Consider the following 18,611-nt stretch of genomic DNA (forward strand, 5'->3'; position numbering starts at 1 on the left):
AAAATACAGGGAATCCACAGCAGATTTTGGCATATTTTCCCCTTATGGGTCAGTAAGAAGTAGAAGAGTTTGATATCCAATTGCCTCTGGAGAACAGGCTGGAGCCGGAACCTTACATTCCAAAGAGACAAGGGAAAAGGTAAAAACTGTCACTCATCCTGGACCTGACTGTAGATGGTAAGGAACAATTAAAGAGCTTGAGTCAAACAAACTAAGGGGCAGTTAGCAAATAGTATGATCATTGGAGAAGCTCTTCACAGGGGTCGGGAACAACAGGGATGCGGCTCAAGAGTAGCACTATAAGCTGTTTGTAGTAGGAATGGCCATTGACCATCATTGGTTAGCAAACTCCTATCAATATTGGCTAACTACTATAGGACACGGAGTGTAAACTAGCAATAACAAAGTAACACAAAATAAACAATGAATGGGAAATTCAGACTAAAGGCGGTATTCAATTGTTTTAGCTCCCCTTCATGCCCGACTGAGCTATTCAATTGATGGTTCTGTTGGGAGCGATCAGCTGCCGGCACCATTTTGGCGCAAAAAAGGCACTTTTTACGGTTGCGCCCAGCAGTTTGGTCGGGTGTAGCCGTTTTATGCGGCCAAACCCGACCTCTTTGAGCGCGATCGACGTGAAGATCGGCATCAATTGAATAGCGCCCTGCAATCTCCTGTCACTTTAGACGGGAGATCGAGCTCACTAAAACAATTGAATTCCACTCAATTGGAGAGATGTACTAAGCTCTGGAAATGATAAATTGAAGAGTGATAAACTACCAGCCAATCAACTCCTAACTGTCATGTCACAGGCTGTCATGTCGACAGGTTTTCCAGAGCTTAGTACATCTAACCCTAGGTAAGCTATACACACAAGAACACTGTAATGTCCATTAATATAGGGAAACTCCGGGCAGAGAAATATGCAGGAGAAAGTCAGTTGAGAGAATGGGGAAGGTACTGGAATATCTATACTACAGGAATGCTGGCCGAAGCAAGACCGTGCACAACTCCTAACACAATTACAAAGGAGTTCTTAGCTGGTACCTCAAAGGTAATGTAGAAGGAAGCAAGGTCATATGTGTCCCAGAGGACCGTTACAGTGCACAGAGTTGGTAGAAGGAACTAGTGGACCAGCAGGACTTCGGGGCTGAAAGAGTAAGCTTTTCTCTGTCCGATTCCAAAATATAAACACTGTTCTACTCTAGGGCACAGTCTCCATCAGCATCTACAGTTTTCTGAGGCAAAAGTCAGCCACATATAGTATGATGGAGATAGATCAGATGAGCTTAGCTAAAAAGCGGCCACTTTGGATGCATCACCGTTGAAAAGTCCACCTTGTGTAATCATTTTATCCTAACATTTTATAGCCCTACTATATTGTATAATGCAATAGTCTTCTTAAAACAGCTATAAATTAGCATTGCCTTACAAAACAAAAAATTACTTTGCAGACAGAATTGATGGTTGGTAGCGCAGCCAAATATGGGTAGCTCAGTGATTAGCACCATTGCCTCACAGGTGGTATGAGTTTGATTCCAACTGTCTGTCTATCTGTGCAGAGTTTGTATATTTTCCCCATGATCACGTGAGTTTCACCTGTGATATTTGGCCTCCTGCCAAAGTCCAAAAACACACTGGTATGTTAAGCTACTTTAAGAAAAATTGATCTAAAGCCGCGTATCCACTACAACACAGGTTCTCAAACTCGGTCCTCAGGACCCCAAACAGTGCATGTTTTCAGGTCTCCTCACATAATTACTAGTGAAACAGTTAGCTGCACCTGTGGATCTTTTAAAACATGTCAGTGACTAATGAATACACCTGTGCACCTGCTGGGTGACCTGCAAAAAGTGAACTGTGTGGGGTCCTGAGGACCGAGTTTGAGAACCACTGCACTACATGATAAAACGAACAATTGAATGATAATGACATAGTTATCATCTGCAATATTGTGCAGTGGATACGAAATCAATGACTAGCGATGCGCGCCTCTGCTGGTCATTGACGCCGTCGCTCATCGCCTACACCTGCTGTCCAACCTGACGATATCGTCAGGTTGTGCTGGTTCAGGGATGAGGGAGGGTGACAGCACTGAACAATATATCATTCAGTGTGGGCTCAATGTCCACTGCACAATATAATGAACGATAACGATGTCGTTATCGTTCAATCTTTCATTTAATCGTGTAGTGGATACGCGGCTTTAGTGTTTGCGTGGATGAGAATTTAGACTATAAATTCCATTAGGAAAATAACTTACGTAAATGATTATAGTTCTGTGTAAAAGCACTGCATAATACATTTGTGCTATTTAAAGAAAGGTTAATTACAGGGTGCATACAGCTATTTCAAACTTATTAGTTCTTATCAGTGCTAGATGTGGAACATTGGTTTAATGGAATAACCATTAAGATAAGATTGAGATGCACTAAAGGAACCACTGTAAATGTGTAAATGACAACACTAGCCTTCTTAAAGCTAAAGGTATTTCCATATTATGCTAGAGATCATAAGTAGCTCATAATATGTTAGCTCAACAATATGTGTCATGCCTTCAGCATAGAGTTTGTTACAGTATGTTGCACTATTTCATATTAGCAGCCCCACCTAGTGGTCAGGACAGCAGCAGTTTAAATCTGATCTATTTTGTCCTTCTTAGCATGCCTTAGCAGTCTAGCAATGCATTCTGGGCTAAAGGAGCTGTAAGCAGCCATTTTCCTTTTCACATGGTCCCAGACATCATTACATATGCTCAACCTGGTACAGCATCCGATGGTGAATTCTAAGCTTCAACTGTGCCATTATATTGTAGATCTGCTTAGTTAGTAATACATGTTAGCTGCACTATGTGACATTGCAGCCTGTACTTTGCATGCTGTATGTTTCATGTTGTTTGCATGTCCCATGTTATATGTTTGCCTTGCATTCCCATGTGCATATAGTAACTGCTTTTCATTGTTTGTTTACAGTTTTACCACATCACTTGTCATTACTCACATTACTTATAATTTCCACGTAAGTTCCTCTATCGAATAATAAACTCAGTTCTTCAGATCACATCTGACTGGATTATTGGAAGATAGAGTATTGGTTATGCTGGCTGCTCCAAATTTGTCAGACACTTAGGCCCTGATTCAGAGCTGAACGCTCTGAGCAGAACGCTCGCTCTGAATCAGGGCCGTCCTATTTAAATGTGGAGCTGCCTTATGGATGCTCACATAGCTGTGGGTTACCACCCACAGCTTATGCAAGCGTCCATGATGATGGTCGCGATGGTCAAGACCATCGTGACCATCGGGCTTGCGACGAGACCCTTGCGGTAGGGTCTCGCTGAAGCAAGCCCAGGAGTGATTTTGGCTCTATTCTCACAACATCGACCCGCTTGCGAGCGAACTTTGCTCGCGAGCGGGTCTGAATGATCCCCTTAGTGCGGGGTAGTACAATATGCATGTACATAATTAGCTCAACACTATGCATGTACTGTATTTGTGAACTGCTTACATACATATATTTGTTTATATGAAACAATATGTATGTGTTTCAGTAATGATGTTCCCTGTACACATTTACATGCCAAACCATTCTGTCAGTTTGACAAAAGAAGCACAACCCCTAAGCCAGCATTTGGGACAAGAGATACTGTGAGTACAAATTTGAGCGCATACAGAAGCTAATCCCAGTCTAACTCATGTCTCCATAATTATTTCCATGAACTACCTGATGACATAAGCAACATAGAGACAGAGAACTTGATGTCATTAGGTAAATAATTATCTGAACTGAAGGTCTTTGTTCTCCCCGACACATAATCTGGAAATGGCTCTAGCAAAAATAATAAAATGCAGCATATTAATACATTTCAAGCAAGCTCATGTTCTTTCAGTGCTTTCCACTGAATCACTCTCAAAGTCATTATGCTGGAAACTGAAAATAAATCAAACATCTTTTATCATGTATGAAATGGGAACGGTTCTAATGCAATCAAACACAATAAACCTGCGTGAATCAACTTCAGCTTATTATAGAGATGTTATCTGGTTGACAACACAAGATGTTCCAGATCTATGTTCTTGACATGACATCACCCTAAAGCTATAGCAATACATTCCATTGCAATTCTTTCATATATGTATCATTTCCTTATATTTTCTTAGAATTTACTGATCACACCCATCTCTGTGAATATCTTAATGTTAAACCATGAATTCAAGGTGGCTAAAAAAGTAATATTTGGCTTAATGTTAATTTGTAATACTTAAATTATGATATTATGATTGCTGACACTGGGCCTGATTCAGACCCGCTCGCAAGCGGGTCGATGTTGCCCAAGTGCGCATGCGCACGACGGAGGCGGCTCCATCATGCGCATGCGCAAGATCCGAATAACGACGGCCAAGCTGTCGTTATGGGTCTCGCACCAAAAGGGGCATGCTGTCGATGGTGATTGACAGCACGCCCCCTTTGGTGGGCGTGTCGGGGGCATAGCTGCCCAGACGGAGGCGTTCCCATGGGAACGCCTACCGTCTGGGGCCGGCCCCACTGACATCACTAGTGATGTCAGTGGGAGTGCTTTTGACTCTGATAGAGCCAAAAGCACTCAAGGGCTTGTGGCAGGGAGACCCTACCGCAAGGGTCTCATCGCAAGGGTCTCATCGCAAGACCATCGCGACCATCATTTTGGCCGCTCGCTATAGCTGTGGGTGGTCACCCACAGCTATGCAAGCGGCCAGGAGGCCTTCCCAAACAGTAAGAGGGATGGCCCTGATTCAGAGCGAGCGCTCTGTTAGAGCGTCCGGCTCTGAATCAGGGCCACAGTGTCTCCACAGTCCTGGAGGCACTCACATTCGATGGCCCATGTGATGGTCCCTTCTCCAGGACTATCACCCCAGAAAAGTTTCACTTACTGTAACATGACTGTAAAGTGCATTAACATGTGGCACATATGACCATTATCAGATATAGTGGGCACCTGGGGTACTTGCGTCCAGGGGAACAAACAATTAAATTTCTCCTGTCAATTTAGACAAGAGCTGTTGCTGGGGAGAAAAAAAGGGATCGACCCCTTAGAGATGTATTTATCAAATGAAAAAAAAAATCAGATTTGCTATTGACAAAATCCTTTTGGGGTCTATTTAACAATAAAACTTGGCGGTGCAGCTGAGCCATGCTCAGCTCCCTGGCGACAATGGCTGTTAGCAGTAACCAGTGCTTTACTTAGTGGTCCCTTCTGCGCATTGTACTAGAAATCTGGTCTTGGGCTTCCAGGGATAGAGTCAATGAAAATGATATATATATAATATGTGCTTGAAATGCTTCATTTTACTATTACTTTTATTTTACTTTATAATATCATATTTATAATATCATATTTTAAATTATAAACATGCTCACTACTATTATAACAGGTAATCCAGGTGTCGTGTTTGCAGTTTTCATGCACAGTGCAGCTCCATTAATTTTCAGCTCTTCGCTCCTTTCTGAAGGGCAGAGCTTCACTGACTCACTGGCTGGGAGGAAAGGGGACAGCTACGACTGGCTTGCAGCAGCAGCCCTTCCAGTAACCATGTCTGGACCATGTGAAAGAACAAGGGTCAGGGTGGAGCTGGGGGGGTGGGGCTACAGTAAATGGTGGCTTATAGTATTTGTGGCCACCGTCAGCATTCAGTACAATAAGTATGTTAGAAACATCTCTATTTTAGTGTTAGGTGGCCTCAACAGCGCTCCACAGGTCCCGGCACCCTAGGCAGCTGCCAAAACTGCTTAATGGTAGTGCCAAGCCTGGAAGATGGGTCACTTGGGAATATACCCATAGTTGTGTCAGTGGTTAGCACCCATCTTGGGCAGGTGAGCATTGGGTAATGGCAAAATAAGAGGGGCAAAATGAGCATTGGGTAATGGCAAAATAAGAGGGGCTTGACCTTTGTCTTATGACCCAAATGTTACCATACTATACTGCTGCCATCACTGTTACTAATATGCAAACTAGTCATTTTATTGAATGACATTAAGGGTCAACATTTAAGCCAACACTTCACTTACTTTCTGAAATAACTTAAAATGACATAGAATTATAAATGGCTGGAGTACTGAAGAAACAGTATTGCTTGGCAATTGAGCAATCTCATCGTTTACACTGATGAGACCGGATGCCAGATTTTCAGCACAGACTGCTCTAGCTTGGAATGTCCTAAAGGTCATAATTCAATTTACGTGCTAGAAGGACTATGAGGGAAAATTGCATTTACAGACAGGACTGTAATTTCCCGGTTTTGAAATAAAAAATTAACATATAGCGATTAGTGATTTCAGTTGTATTTAATTATTCAGGACTAATTAGCCAACATTGTTGGATATTATGGCTATAACCACTTATAGAGAGCCATTAGATCTGAAATATAAGTTGATGTAATGTGAGTCTAGAGCAATATTCACAAATTAAGTAATTTTATCTGGAAATAGGAAGTCCCATTAGTTTTCAGGTGATCTTGAACTGGGGTAGATTTACCAAGCGTTTTTAGATGTACAGTACAGTAGTGCAGACTATTTTAGCTTTTGTGGCACGGGTGTAGTGGAAATAAAGTCAGGGCATAATCCGTTTTCAAAATTGTTAATGCTCATTTTGAACGCTCAAAAAAGTAGTTGGAGTGTGAAATGCAGGGCATTACCAGTCATTAGCATGCTACCATCTAACTTTGCATAGTAGCAGAGTATTCAGGCAAAAGACCTTCAAGCTCCTTTCTCTTTGAAAATTCTATTTCGATTGATAAGCACAAGGTGAGGTATAAGAGTACTTGTTTCTCCCAAAAGTAAACCATTTGTCTAGGGTAATAAGAAACAAACCATGATTGATTTGAGAATTTAGAATCATTAGTAACAAAGGTGAAGTCAATGGGTTGGAGAATGTCAACTTCAGCTTCTAACTTACTAATTCTACAAACAGCCACACGAAGAAGACTCTTTGAAGCGCAGATGAAAAACAAAATTCCAACTTTGCACGACCAAAAATTAATAAAAACAGGTGAAAATGCTTTGAAAAGAAAGTTGAGCGGTGATGGGTATCCTTCTCATCAGTCTGGGAGATCATGGCCATTGCTCAACTCTTAGATGCCTATTCACTCATGACCGGGTTTGGGATACCGGAGTGTGGGCGCAGAAGTGAAGAGACATTTTAAGGTTCTATATCACAAGGCAGTATTGCATGGAGAGACCATGAGTCCTTAGTAGTCTACTGAAAATGTTGTTATTAAAACATTAACAGTAGTTGCTAAACCCCACACACTTCTGGTTGAGGAAAACTTAAATTTTTACACCCAGGAAGCTCAATCTGGATTAGTTGAAGGAAACACCCCTATCTTCTCAAAATGCTTGGAAGTAGGCTGGCATGACTTCACATTCATAGTGACCAGTTTCCAATTTTCCCTCTCCTGGACAGTGAACAGTTTATTCTGTGGGACCCTTGCAGGTCAAGTTTTGTGAATTTTGTGGACCTACAGCTCAATTATGTTTTCAATTCTGTGCACTTTTTGTTCCAGTGGCTTCAGGAGTCACATTATATAGACTTCTTCCCAAGAAGAGCCCTTACATCTTCATAGGCTCCTTCAAGCACTTAAATTGTATATCATAGTGTTTGATGAGCTAACAGTGATGTGAGTAGCTATCTCTTTCCACTGAAGCTGACTCTCCTGAATACTGGTCTTGAAGTTAATAAGTTTGTGAAGGTAGAATCATGAGGAATGCCCAAAGGTAATGGCTTGGATAATATAGATCATGAAGCTGAAGTCAATAAACTGGCAAACAAAACAAGACTCTTTTCAGCACTAACTGAAAAATAAAATTACAACTTTAGCCTTGCATATTGGTAGGAGTAAGGGCCTTCTAAAGGTGGGGTCTCTCATTTACTTGACCTTTAACAAAATGTTGTTTGTAGTAGTAGAAAGAGAATATGCAGTTGTTGGTGCACTGCCACCTGTTGCCTGTAGCCAGTATTTGGATGAATGAAGAACCTCCTTCTGTTGGTCATAAATAAAAAGGCCTCCAAATGTTCTCTTAGCTTAAAGCACTATCACAATTTGCCAATGCTATGCCAATAACACCATGCACATCTAGGGGTAAATTTGCTAAAGTGAGAGTTTTTAGTCGAGCTGTTGCCCATAGCAGCCAATCATATTCTAGCTATTATCTTCTAGAATATGTTAGTTAAATGTTAAGTAGAATCTGATTGGTTGCTATGGGCAACATCTCTACTTCTTAAAACTCTCACCTTAGTAAATATACCCCCTAGTTATTTGTAGCATAGAGGGCACTAAAAGGGCACAGTAGCAGTTCTGTGACCAGAGGGGATCACTCTAACTAAGCTGAAGAAGTGAGATGTGCACCTATGCAATTATGCACAAGTTGAATGTATGAACTTTGTTTTCTACACAACTGTTTTTGACATTCCAAGCCTCATGCATCAGGGCCGAGAACAATATTACCTTGTTGTGGGGTGATCATACTCATCTTTGGCATCATGTTTCCTCATTCCACTCACACATAATGACACTCTCACTGTCACTCTCTTGCCCTCACAGGAGTGTGCAGAGCCTCCCCTGTTATACTCCCGAGATTTTACATAAAAATTATTAGAATAATACAAAAAAGGTATTTATAACTTATAAACATCTTTGCTTATTCTAATCATTTTTATAGTTAACACATACCAGCTTTGTGGAGCTCCCTGGGACTGCAGGGGGATGAGACATGAGGCAGCAACCACTCAGCCTCATTTCTGTATAGTAAGACACTGCTTGCAGAGCTGGGTCTGGGACCCACCACAGGCAGTAAATTGCACAGAAAGAGAGCTATTAGAGGCATGCCTCTAAGTATGGGAGGCGTGCTTTAAAGCACTGATGGACACCGTGGATGTGTCATGTGGCCAGTAAGTGCCCTGCAGTGTCTAGAGATAGGAGCTGAGTCAGTAGCAGCAAGAGAAGTCACAGTGATGCAGGTAGGAGAATCAATGGACACTGAAGCTTAAGTATAGTGAGGGGAGAGTTACAGTGAGGAGGGGGTGAAACAGCCTCCCAGGACTCAGACCCTTCTCCATGTGTGCCTCCCCAGCCATTGACCTCACCGGACCTCACTGCTTAAACACCACACAGGGCACTGCCTCTCCCAAGATGAGCACAGTCATCTCCAGAAACATAATATATGCTGATGCTGTTAGATTAATAGTGGAAACATTTTTGTTTTTAGCTCTACAAAAATGGTGCACGACAGTAACCTTAAAGAGAGAAAAGCCAGTCAGGAGCGCCAAGAAGGATGGGGGAGCATGCACCACCTACCCAGGCCTGGGTCAGTAGCACATCGGGTAGCGAGAAAGAGGAGACTGTTGCTGATGCTGTGTGCTGAGCTGCGGAGGGTCTAGGGAGACTGCTGCTACTGGGCATCAGCAGTCTTCTGTCTCTCCCTGCAAGTGTTATGGAGGGGTAGGGGGATGATCGCACTGACCGTCCCCACTTCCCTGGATCTGCACCCTGGCCGAGGGAGACAAATCTTCCCCCCTTCTTAGCCCTTCCACCACAAATAGCACTTTTTTAGAAAAAAATTGGGAGGGCGTGGCCACGCCTTCCAGATTTATCATGCCTCCCTCTATACCTGGGGCCTTCACAGCTCTCGAGGGCCCTGGTGACTTCATAGCTCTTATTAGTTACACAACTATGGGCTGAATGAGTCGGACATATCCTTTTTCATGGATGCAAATAGCAAATTTTGCAATACAACACAGGTTCAGAAGCAAATTTACACATATATGAATACCTACTACAGCCGATTCTGATTCAGATGGATCTTGGCTAGTTATCTCTTTGCATAAAATTGATGTTTTCGGGGTGGTGACTGGACTGTTCCATCTTGTGGAAGTGTCTTGGGAGTGCCATGGGATGATGGGAGTGTAGTTAGAGTACAGTGCACCGCCTCCCGGCACTCTGCTCTGCCGGAGTGGACTATCTATACACCCCTGTGACATGTGGCAATATCTCCATGATGCGTGAACATGGCCATTTTTATGAGCCATGTGTCTGTGATGCATGGCCATGCCATTTTCACTATAGATGCCGAGGCTGATTCTTGCCCCTAGTCCTTCCCTGGCATTTCCCTATATTTCCTATAATGCCTGCAATGATAATTCACAATAGACTAGGGTAACCGTACTAAGCCTTGGAGAGAGATAAAGTGGAAGGAAATAAATACCAACCAATCAGCTACTAACTGTCACTTATAGGCTGTGGTTTTTTTTTAAATGCATTAGGAGCTGATTGGTTGGTACTTTATCTCCATCCACTTTATCGCTCTCAAAAGCTTAGTACATAAGACCGCTGTGGGGTAGATGTACTAAGCCTTGGAAAGAGAGAAAGTGTACAGAGATAAAGGACCAGCCAATCAACTCCTAACTCATTTTTCAAACACAGACTGTAAAATGATAGTTAGGAGGTGATTGGTTGGTACTTATATCTGTACACTTTTTTCCTCTTTCCAAGGCTTATTACATCTCTCCGTAGGGACATATTTATTAATTATCGGTTTCTAGATTCAATAATTAGAATGTCTTAGCACAGTTTATTGCGGCAATAACAAATGATGTATCTCCTGATTGTATTAAAAATGCAGGGGAAAGGGACTTCAATAGGAGCCTGTCCCTGCAATGTTTTAGAAGTGCAGTGATCGGTAATGCAATTACTTCACTTCTCCTTCATGAATCGGGCACACTACTGTGTGAGTGGCCTATGGATACTGCTCCCCCTATTATTGCAGTTTGTAGTCTATAGGCCAGGGCTGTAACTAGGGTGGTGCGACATGTGCCATGGCACCGTGCACCGCAGGGCAGGGGGCGCTGTTCAGGTCTGTCATTTTTCTGTTTATTATCATTCTCACTTGTAGGTTCCTCTTCTTCTATCCCCAGCATCTCCTGACCTCCCTTATCTCCTCCCTGGTCCTTCCCCATGTGGCCATGCCCCTTTTTCAGGTGTCATCTCCCTATTTAAATATAGGTGGGACACCACTGCTCTTTCTGGCACAGGGCACCAAAAAGTATAGTTACGGCTCTGCTATAGGCTAACGCCATTTGGGGAATATCCCGCAAATTACTTCTAATAAATAGGACCCTAAGAGACACTTCACAGTATCATACAGTCTGGGGAAGTGGTTAGTACTATTTGCAAAATTGTAAGCCTGAGTCAGAGATGTATGCTAATGCCAATGCAGCTGCGATCCTGTACGTATGGTAATGTCGCAGACGCTGAGGAATGTATTGAGACGCCCACCTGTAGCTTTACAAATGTGGGAGGAGACAGGAATACCTGATGGAATTTCACACATACAGGTATTCAGTTTTATACTGCAGTCTATAATTGGAATGGGTATGAAATCCTGACGCCTGAACTCCGCACAGTCAAGGGGTGGTACGTATGCAATCCCTAACCCTCCCTTAGTGGTGCCTAACCTCCCCCCTGGTGTTGCCTATCCCTAGCCTCCCCTCCCCTTCCTGCACATTAAACCTAACCCTCCTGGGGGGGTGCCTAGCCCTTTTGTCAAGCCAAGGATGCCTAAACCTGACCCCCCCCCCCATCCCCGGGGACAGTGCGGTACAGTGCGCTACTTGCCTCCATCCGGACGTTATCCTGATGTAATTTGGGATAGCGGTGTCGGCATTTTGCAGGTGGTCAGGATTCCGGCGTCGGTATATTGACGGCCGGAATCCTGTCCTCCAGCATTTTAACTACATCCCCTATAAATATTATTGTTTGCCACAACAAGCACATTAGTTTTATTGGCATTACTGTACCATTACCCACCTTTTTGTCCTCATCCATTATGCTAACTTAACCCTTTCTTGCCACATTGTGTAATTACGCTAGAGAGTAACCTGGGAGAAGACCTTTACCTAAGCAGCTTGTTTGTTTATATGACTAATATTGTGAAGAATAAATGCTGTGGATGAACGCAGGTAAATGGTAGCAGTTATTTATATAGAGAGACGGACAGAAAAAGCATTACCACTATTAATACTTGTATGATGTTTTTATTACTGTGTAAAGTGCAGTAAAGTTGACAAAAAAATGCACTGAATCTCAATGGCATAAGGGAAAACCTTAAATGGAGGTGCTGTAAACAAATATGGGGTTTGCTTGTCTTATTTATGTTCTTGTTAAATCTCACCAATAAATACATGTGCCACTTAGGCAGGTTTACTATCCCGAGATACTTTGTTTACTCTCTTACAAGTGGATGTAAATCCAGGGAGACTTAGAAATAACAAACGTAAAACATTGCTCTCGTCTCTGGACAGAAAGGCCATGCCTAGACTTATATCTTTAGATTATTTTCCTAGCAAAACACTGCTCTATTTTTATTGGAATGAGCTGGGATTTTCATTTTCCCCTCTATGAGCTGTAAACTTCTGAACTCCAAGCAATGGGAATTTATGTGCAGATCTGACATTAGCTGTGATGTTAGCTAAGCTAACTAATACCTGTCTGAGCAGCGTCTGCTGACAGATCACCCAATGTGACAAATAGCAGCATTGCTTTTCTGATATGGAGCTTGTTGCCCCATGTGGCTAAACATAGCTGTGATTATCAGAATGAGTTAGGGAGTGTGGCTCAGTTACAGGAAGGGATTACCTGACAATGAGCCTGATTTTGAGTTCTTTTGTCGCAACAGCGTCTGCGACTTTATGCTACTGCCGTGACCAATTCTGATCTTACTGAGCCGCCCCTGAGCAGTGGTACTGTTATACCCTATACTATGGGTTTAGTCACAATGTAATCATACAATATAGTATAGCAGTAAAGATGGCAATAGTGAATCCTTTCTTATGTTTATTATACTTTGTAAGAACAAAGAAACACTTGGCATATATCAACAATGCATTTCAGTAGACAGAAACACACACATTAACACTCTTGTTTATTTTATTTTTCAGGAACCTGTAGATCACTAGCGAACTCTGGACTTCGAACCTGCAAACTATAAATGGGTAAGTATGCTCTAGTGTCAATTAACAAATGACTAATTTTGCAATTCCCTTAACATCTCTAAAATATATAAAAAAAACCTCACGTGAGTATGATAAACGGATAAGTTTACATCAAGAATACAATTGCAAACTTGTGTTACTTTTCTATACACCTTTTCATGAAAATGTTTTCCTCACACTACTGCACTTTACATGTCTCATACAATGCTAGTTCAGCGCTGAAATAGTTAATAGGGTGCACCCTTCGTTGCCCGGGATATGAAGAATAGTTCTTAAACTGCTCCAGCTACAGTACTTGTCTGTATTTAATGCAACACTGTAATCCTCTGTAAATGATCCTGCTGCGATGGTGTTGGTATTACAGTCAGTTCCTTCTCTGCTTAGCAACCTTAGTTCATACTCATAGTATTACAGGTGCTGGCACTGAAGTGTCGCCCTAATACTGCTGCTGGTAACTGTTGTACCTAACCTCCAATATGTGGTATCAGGGGGTTAATCTTACTATTATGATGCAGTCTATAAACCCCACGCTGATCTCTGCAGGGACTGCTGTGCATATGTAACGGTGGACAACTGTAGGTCTCCAGTTAATAGGCGCTAATGTCACTGAGTGTCTATTTGGGAGGTTGCAGCAGCTTTCTTACCTCCGGCTCCTTTACAAGCTCAGTCTCTATATTTCTGCAGCTCCGCTTGAGGCACTCCCTTGGGGGTTGTCCGACACACCCCTCTTAGGCTGATTGTTCTCAGGAACCTCCCCGGATAACACAGCTTGGTCCCACTGGATATTTCCCACCTCAGAGACCTCCGCTGCTCGTCCCGGAGTACAGCTGCAGCCCTCAGCTCAGCATCAAGGCAGCGCAGCCCCTTCTCCTGTCCAGCTACCTCACCAACTGCACACACCAACTGCCATTTTTCTCTAGTTCAAATCCTTGAGCCTGCTACAGTACTCACTGGTCCCCTAATGTCCACCACCGCTGAGGGGGCAGTGCAAATAGTCCCTGAACCTTAATGAAACCAATTAAATCATGCCCTATATTAGACAATGGCAAGAGTCACATTAATATTTTACTTTTCATAGAGGCACATCAGTGTGGGTAGGAACACAGGATGTTGGTGGGGTGCCACAGTACTATTCCATTTTGTTTGCTTATATAGACGCACCATCAGTGGCAACATTGAAACTTGCACCAGCCCTATGGCAGGAGCAACTTTGGCATCTGAACATGGCATCCTGTGTCAGCACTACTGCGTCTTAAGACACAGCCTTTGTCAGCAATGCGCCCACAACACGACTGCATCTGTCTTGCCACCCCCATGTTACACCCATGTTACCTCCCTGGAGAGCCCACTGTAATCCTCAGCTGCTGCCTCCAAATCATTGAGAAGTGCAACTTGGAAGCATGCGCAAACTCAACACATTGACCGCTTGCGTCCGATATAGCCATTGCGTCCACCGCCTGTATAAGGCCTTGTATATCCTAGACATATATGGCCTGATTCTGAGGTGGATGCAGACGTGGCTGGGTCTTTTGACGCAGTCGCCTTTGTGTCTTTATGTTAATGTTGCATCTGTTTTTAAAAAACTGAGACCCCCATTTATAGCATCTTAGGACAATGGATCCCACTCACTGTGTGTATTTAGATGCACCATCAGGGCACTATCAAAATTTGCACCAGCCTTATAGCAGGTGCAGGTTCTCTGTCCGAGTATGGCCTCCATTGCGAGCAGCTGAGCGTCTTTGAACGCAGCTCCTTCAACAACATGCTCATGTTGGCTTCGCCACCCCCCTATTACCTCCCATGAATGCCCACTAAATCTCTTAGTGACTCCGATTTTGTGCTGCGTCTCGGTGTGCAGACAATCGGTGTACGCGGTGTGACTTGGATGCAAGCACAGACTCAGGGCCGGCTTACAGCCCATTCAGATTGAGGCCAAAAAAGGGGCATCATGCCATAGAGAGCTCACCGTGGTGCAGACTAACTCCAGGGAACTAGGCATGACATTGTGGCCGGTCCTTCTCAGACTCATTTCGTGTGCTGATCCGCCCCACCTAATAACATTCTGTGGTGGGACAGGCCGCAGTGAATACTACAACTACATCAGGGTCACACAGAGCAATACTACTTCCTTAGTGGAGTAAGGAAATTTTATTCCTCTACAGCGTTTCCTTAATCACAGGGACGAATTAGCAGCTGCAGCATCAGTGCCCGCACAAGGCGGCCACCACCGGTAGCCTGCCTATTGGATGTACTTCAATGGCAAAACTGGTATGTCTGTAAATTGGATTTTTATTTTTTATTTTGATGAGTCTTGGGTAGTCAATAAATAACCAATATTTTTTGGTGTGGGGGCAATGGCATACAGGGCATTAGTGTAGGGATATACAGTATGGGACACTACAAGTGTGGGTGTGTATGGGGCACTACAAGAGTGGGCGCAGTTGGGATACTACAGTTTGGGGGCATATGGGGCATTACAGTGTGGGGGCATACTAGGTTGAGCGCTACTGTGGGGACATATTTTTAACTGTGGCACTACTGTGTGGGTATATTATTTACTGTGGCACTGCTGTGGGGGCATATAAACTGGCTCTACTGTAGAGGCATATAATTAACTGGGGTACTACTGTGGGTGCATATCATTAACTTTGGCACTACTGCCTGGGCAATTCATTAACTGTGGCACTTCTGCCTGGGCATTTCATTAACTGTGTCACAACTGCTTGGGCATTTCATTAACTATGGCACTACTCCAGGACATATTAATTGTGGCACTAATGAGTGGGCATATTAACTGGCACTACTGTGGGGGCATATCATTAACTGGAGCACTACCGTGGCAACATTTTATTAAATGGAGCATCACTGTGGGGGCATATAATTAACAGGGACAATACTGTCGGGACATATTATTAACAGGGGTACTAGCGCACTATTCTGGGGGAATATTATTAACTGAGGGGGCGCTCTAAAAATTCTCACACAGGGTGCTAGTAGACCTGGAGCCGGCTCTGTATAGACTCATAACATCTTCCATTTGTGTTCTACATCTACTCTGCGTCCACCTCTCAATCAGGTCCATTGTGCCTAAACTGAGCTAGCGGAGGCTCATTGAAGATAGCTGTTGAGTATTACCTCTAAGGTTATGTAAACTATTGATCTTTAATTCTATGTAGCCAAAAACCTAGGTAATGGTTAAAAAGACAAAGCAACAGTATAAAAAGAAGTGCAGAGAGAAAATGCAATTAATGACTTTAGGATTAATGAATTGCCCCTCATATTTTGTTCGGAATATAAATATTTTTATTCATAAAAAATATAGAAATTCTGGATTTCGTATACATAATACATAAACATTGCTGTGTTTACCAGTACATGCTAATTTCAATATTCATGTTTAATAACTGTCAGCTGGCTAAATTGTTGTATTTGCATAAAATTCATTAGCATAAATGACATTAGGCAAAATAGCCTCAAACTACCCCGAGAACATGAAATTTTGAAAGCAGTGTAACCAATTATGCATTTGAATATGTAAGTGTGTAAAATGATGCATGCATAAATTCATATTCTACTTATTTATTTAAATATCATGATTGTAGATCTATATTAGTCATTTATTACAGTGTAGGATTTATTTTGTACAGATGTATACATGACATCAGTTATGTACATAAAGCTTACACAAAGTATATTGTATCATGATGTTACATTATCAAAGTTTCTAGAATCATTCCAAATTGAACACTGCAATGTATTTTATTAGCAAATTTTCAATATGTTACTACAGGATGGGACATTGGGCCTGATTCAGACCCACTCGCGAGCGGCTGTCCGCTCGCAAGTGGGTCGATGGTCTGCACTGAGCATGCGCACGACGGAGGGAGCTCCGTCGTGCGCATGCGCCAGACGCGACGAGCGAAGTACTTTCCTTCACTCGTTGTGTCTGATCAAAGGGGGCATGCTGTCGATGTTGATTGACAGCACGCCCCCTTTGGTGGGCGTGCCGGGGGCGTGCCTCCCTGACAGGGGCGTTCCCAAGGGAACGCCTACCGTCAGAAGCCGGCCCACTGACATCACTAGTGATGTCAGTGGGAGTGATTTTGGCTCTGATAGAGCCAAAATCACTCCGGGCTTTGCGGTTGAAAACCTCAACCGCAGGCTCCGGCTCGCAGTTTCGATGGTCGCGACGGTCAAGACCATCGCAGCCATCAAACTGCACGCTCGTATAGGCTGTGGGTGGTGACCCACAGCTATACGAGCGTCCAGGAGGACGCTCCATTTTTATGGAGGGCGGCCCTCATTCAGAGCGTGCGCTCTGCTCAGAGCGTACGGCTCTGAATGAGGGCCATAATTATTATTAAATAAAAAAGCTCTGCCCCTGAACATTTAGATTCCTCATCGTCGCACAATCAGGATTTGGTCACTGATTCTGATAAGAGTTTGTCCCAGTAGAAGTAAAGTATTTGCATATACCCCAGCACAGCTACTATACACAGTCATGCATGTGCAAGTAATGTAGCCCATAGGATACAATGGTGCTAGCTATTGGGGCAACGCTCCATAGAGGTCTATTCATCATCACTTAATTTCTACAAAAGCAGGTGAAAATTAACATTTTCACCTACTTTTGAATAAATTGTTTGGCCCATTCATTATAATGGTAACACAGGAGATATCGAATATCTCCTGTTTACCTTTCACTCCCTATCTGTCTCGCTGTCTCCCCATACACTAGAACGTGGACCTAAATTCATCAAGCTCTGAAAATACAACATTTTCGGAACTTGACAGCAGGAACATTCATTATCTTCAGATGGCATTTGTTCCCGTACCCTCGCTGCTTTTCTAGGGGAAGTAGTCCCGGTCTGATTCCTTCAGCCCTGCTCAGCTTCTGCCACCGGAAGTCGCGCATGCGTGAATCCAATTTAACACTACCGATTAAGACTCGCAGTGCAAAGTTTCACTGTTACTAAAGTAGTGGTTAAAGGAATCACGGGGACAACTGATCTTCAGATAAGTTGTCTCTGCACTGGCGCAATGTTGGCTTACTCTGGTGCTCGCAGCGAGTAAGATACTTAATATAATTAATAGAAAGTTATTGAAGCTGCTTTTGTAATTTCAAATTTGCTTCCTCTCTTATATCTTGGAGATGCTTAATTTTTGGAAATATTCTCAGAAAATGTCAGTTTTCAGGGGATATCCCGCAAAATAATATTGATAAATATGCCCATATGTGTCCTTAAAACTCAGTATTTATTTTATGTATCTAAAATAAGTGCATGTGCTGTAAAAAGTAACGGTGTGAATGGTGCAGTACACCGATATGTTTACACATAGATACTTTGGGGTAAATTTACTAAAGTGAGAGTTTTTAGAAATGGAAATGTTGCCCATAGCAACCAATCAGATTCTAGCTATTATCTTCTAGAAGGTGTTAGATAAATGTTAAGCAGAATCTGATTAGTTGCTATGGGCAACATCTCCACTTCTAAAAACTCTCACTTTAGTGAATTTAACCCTTTGTGTTGTTATGTTTTCTGTACCTTTTGAGGGGATTTTTTGATCCATTCACTTATTCCTAGCCATACAT

The 18,611-nt window shown here is 42.9% G+C and overlaps 1 long non-coding RNA gene across 1 annotated transcript in view; it reads left to right on the forward strand.

The window, feature by feature from the left end:
- LOC148539692 (uncharacterized) overlaps window positions 1–18,611 on the forward strand; it is a 44,353-nt gene that overhangs the window by 17,194 nt on the left and 8,548 nt on the right. Inside the window, exon 2 of the long non-coding RNA XR_015869869.1 lies at window positions 12,965–13,018. This is a non-coding gene — a long non-coding RNA (uncharacterized LOC148539692). The remainder of the gene's footprint in view (window positions 1–12,964; window positions 13,019–18,611) is intronic.

The sequence above is a fragment of the Taudactylus pleione genome, unplaced genomic scaffold (assembly GCF_031769625.1).
Source record: "Taudactylus pleione unplaced genomic scaffold, aTauple2 ptg000021l, whole genome shotgun sequence".
Classification (NCBI taxonomy): Eukaryota; Metazoa; Chordata; class Amphibia; order Anura; family Myobatrachidae; genus Taudactylus; species Taudactylus pleione.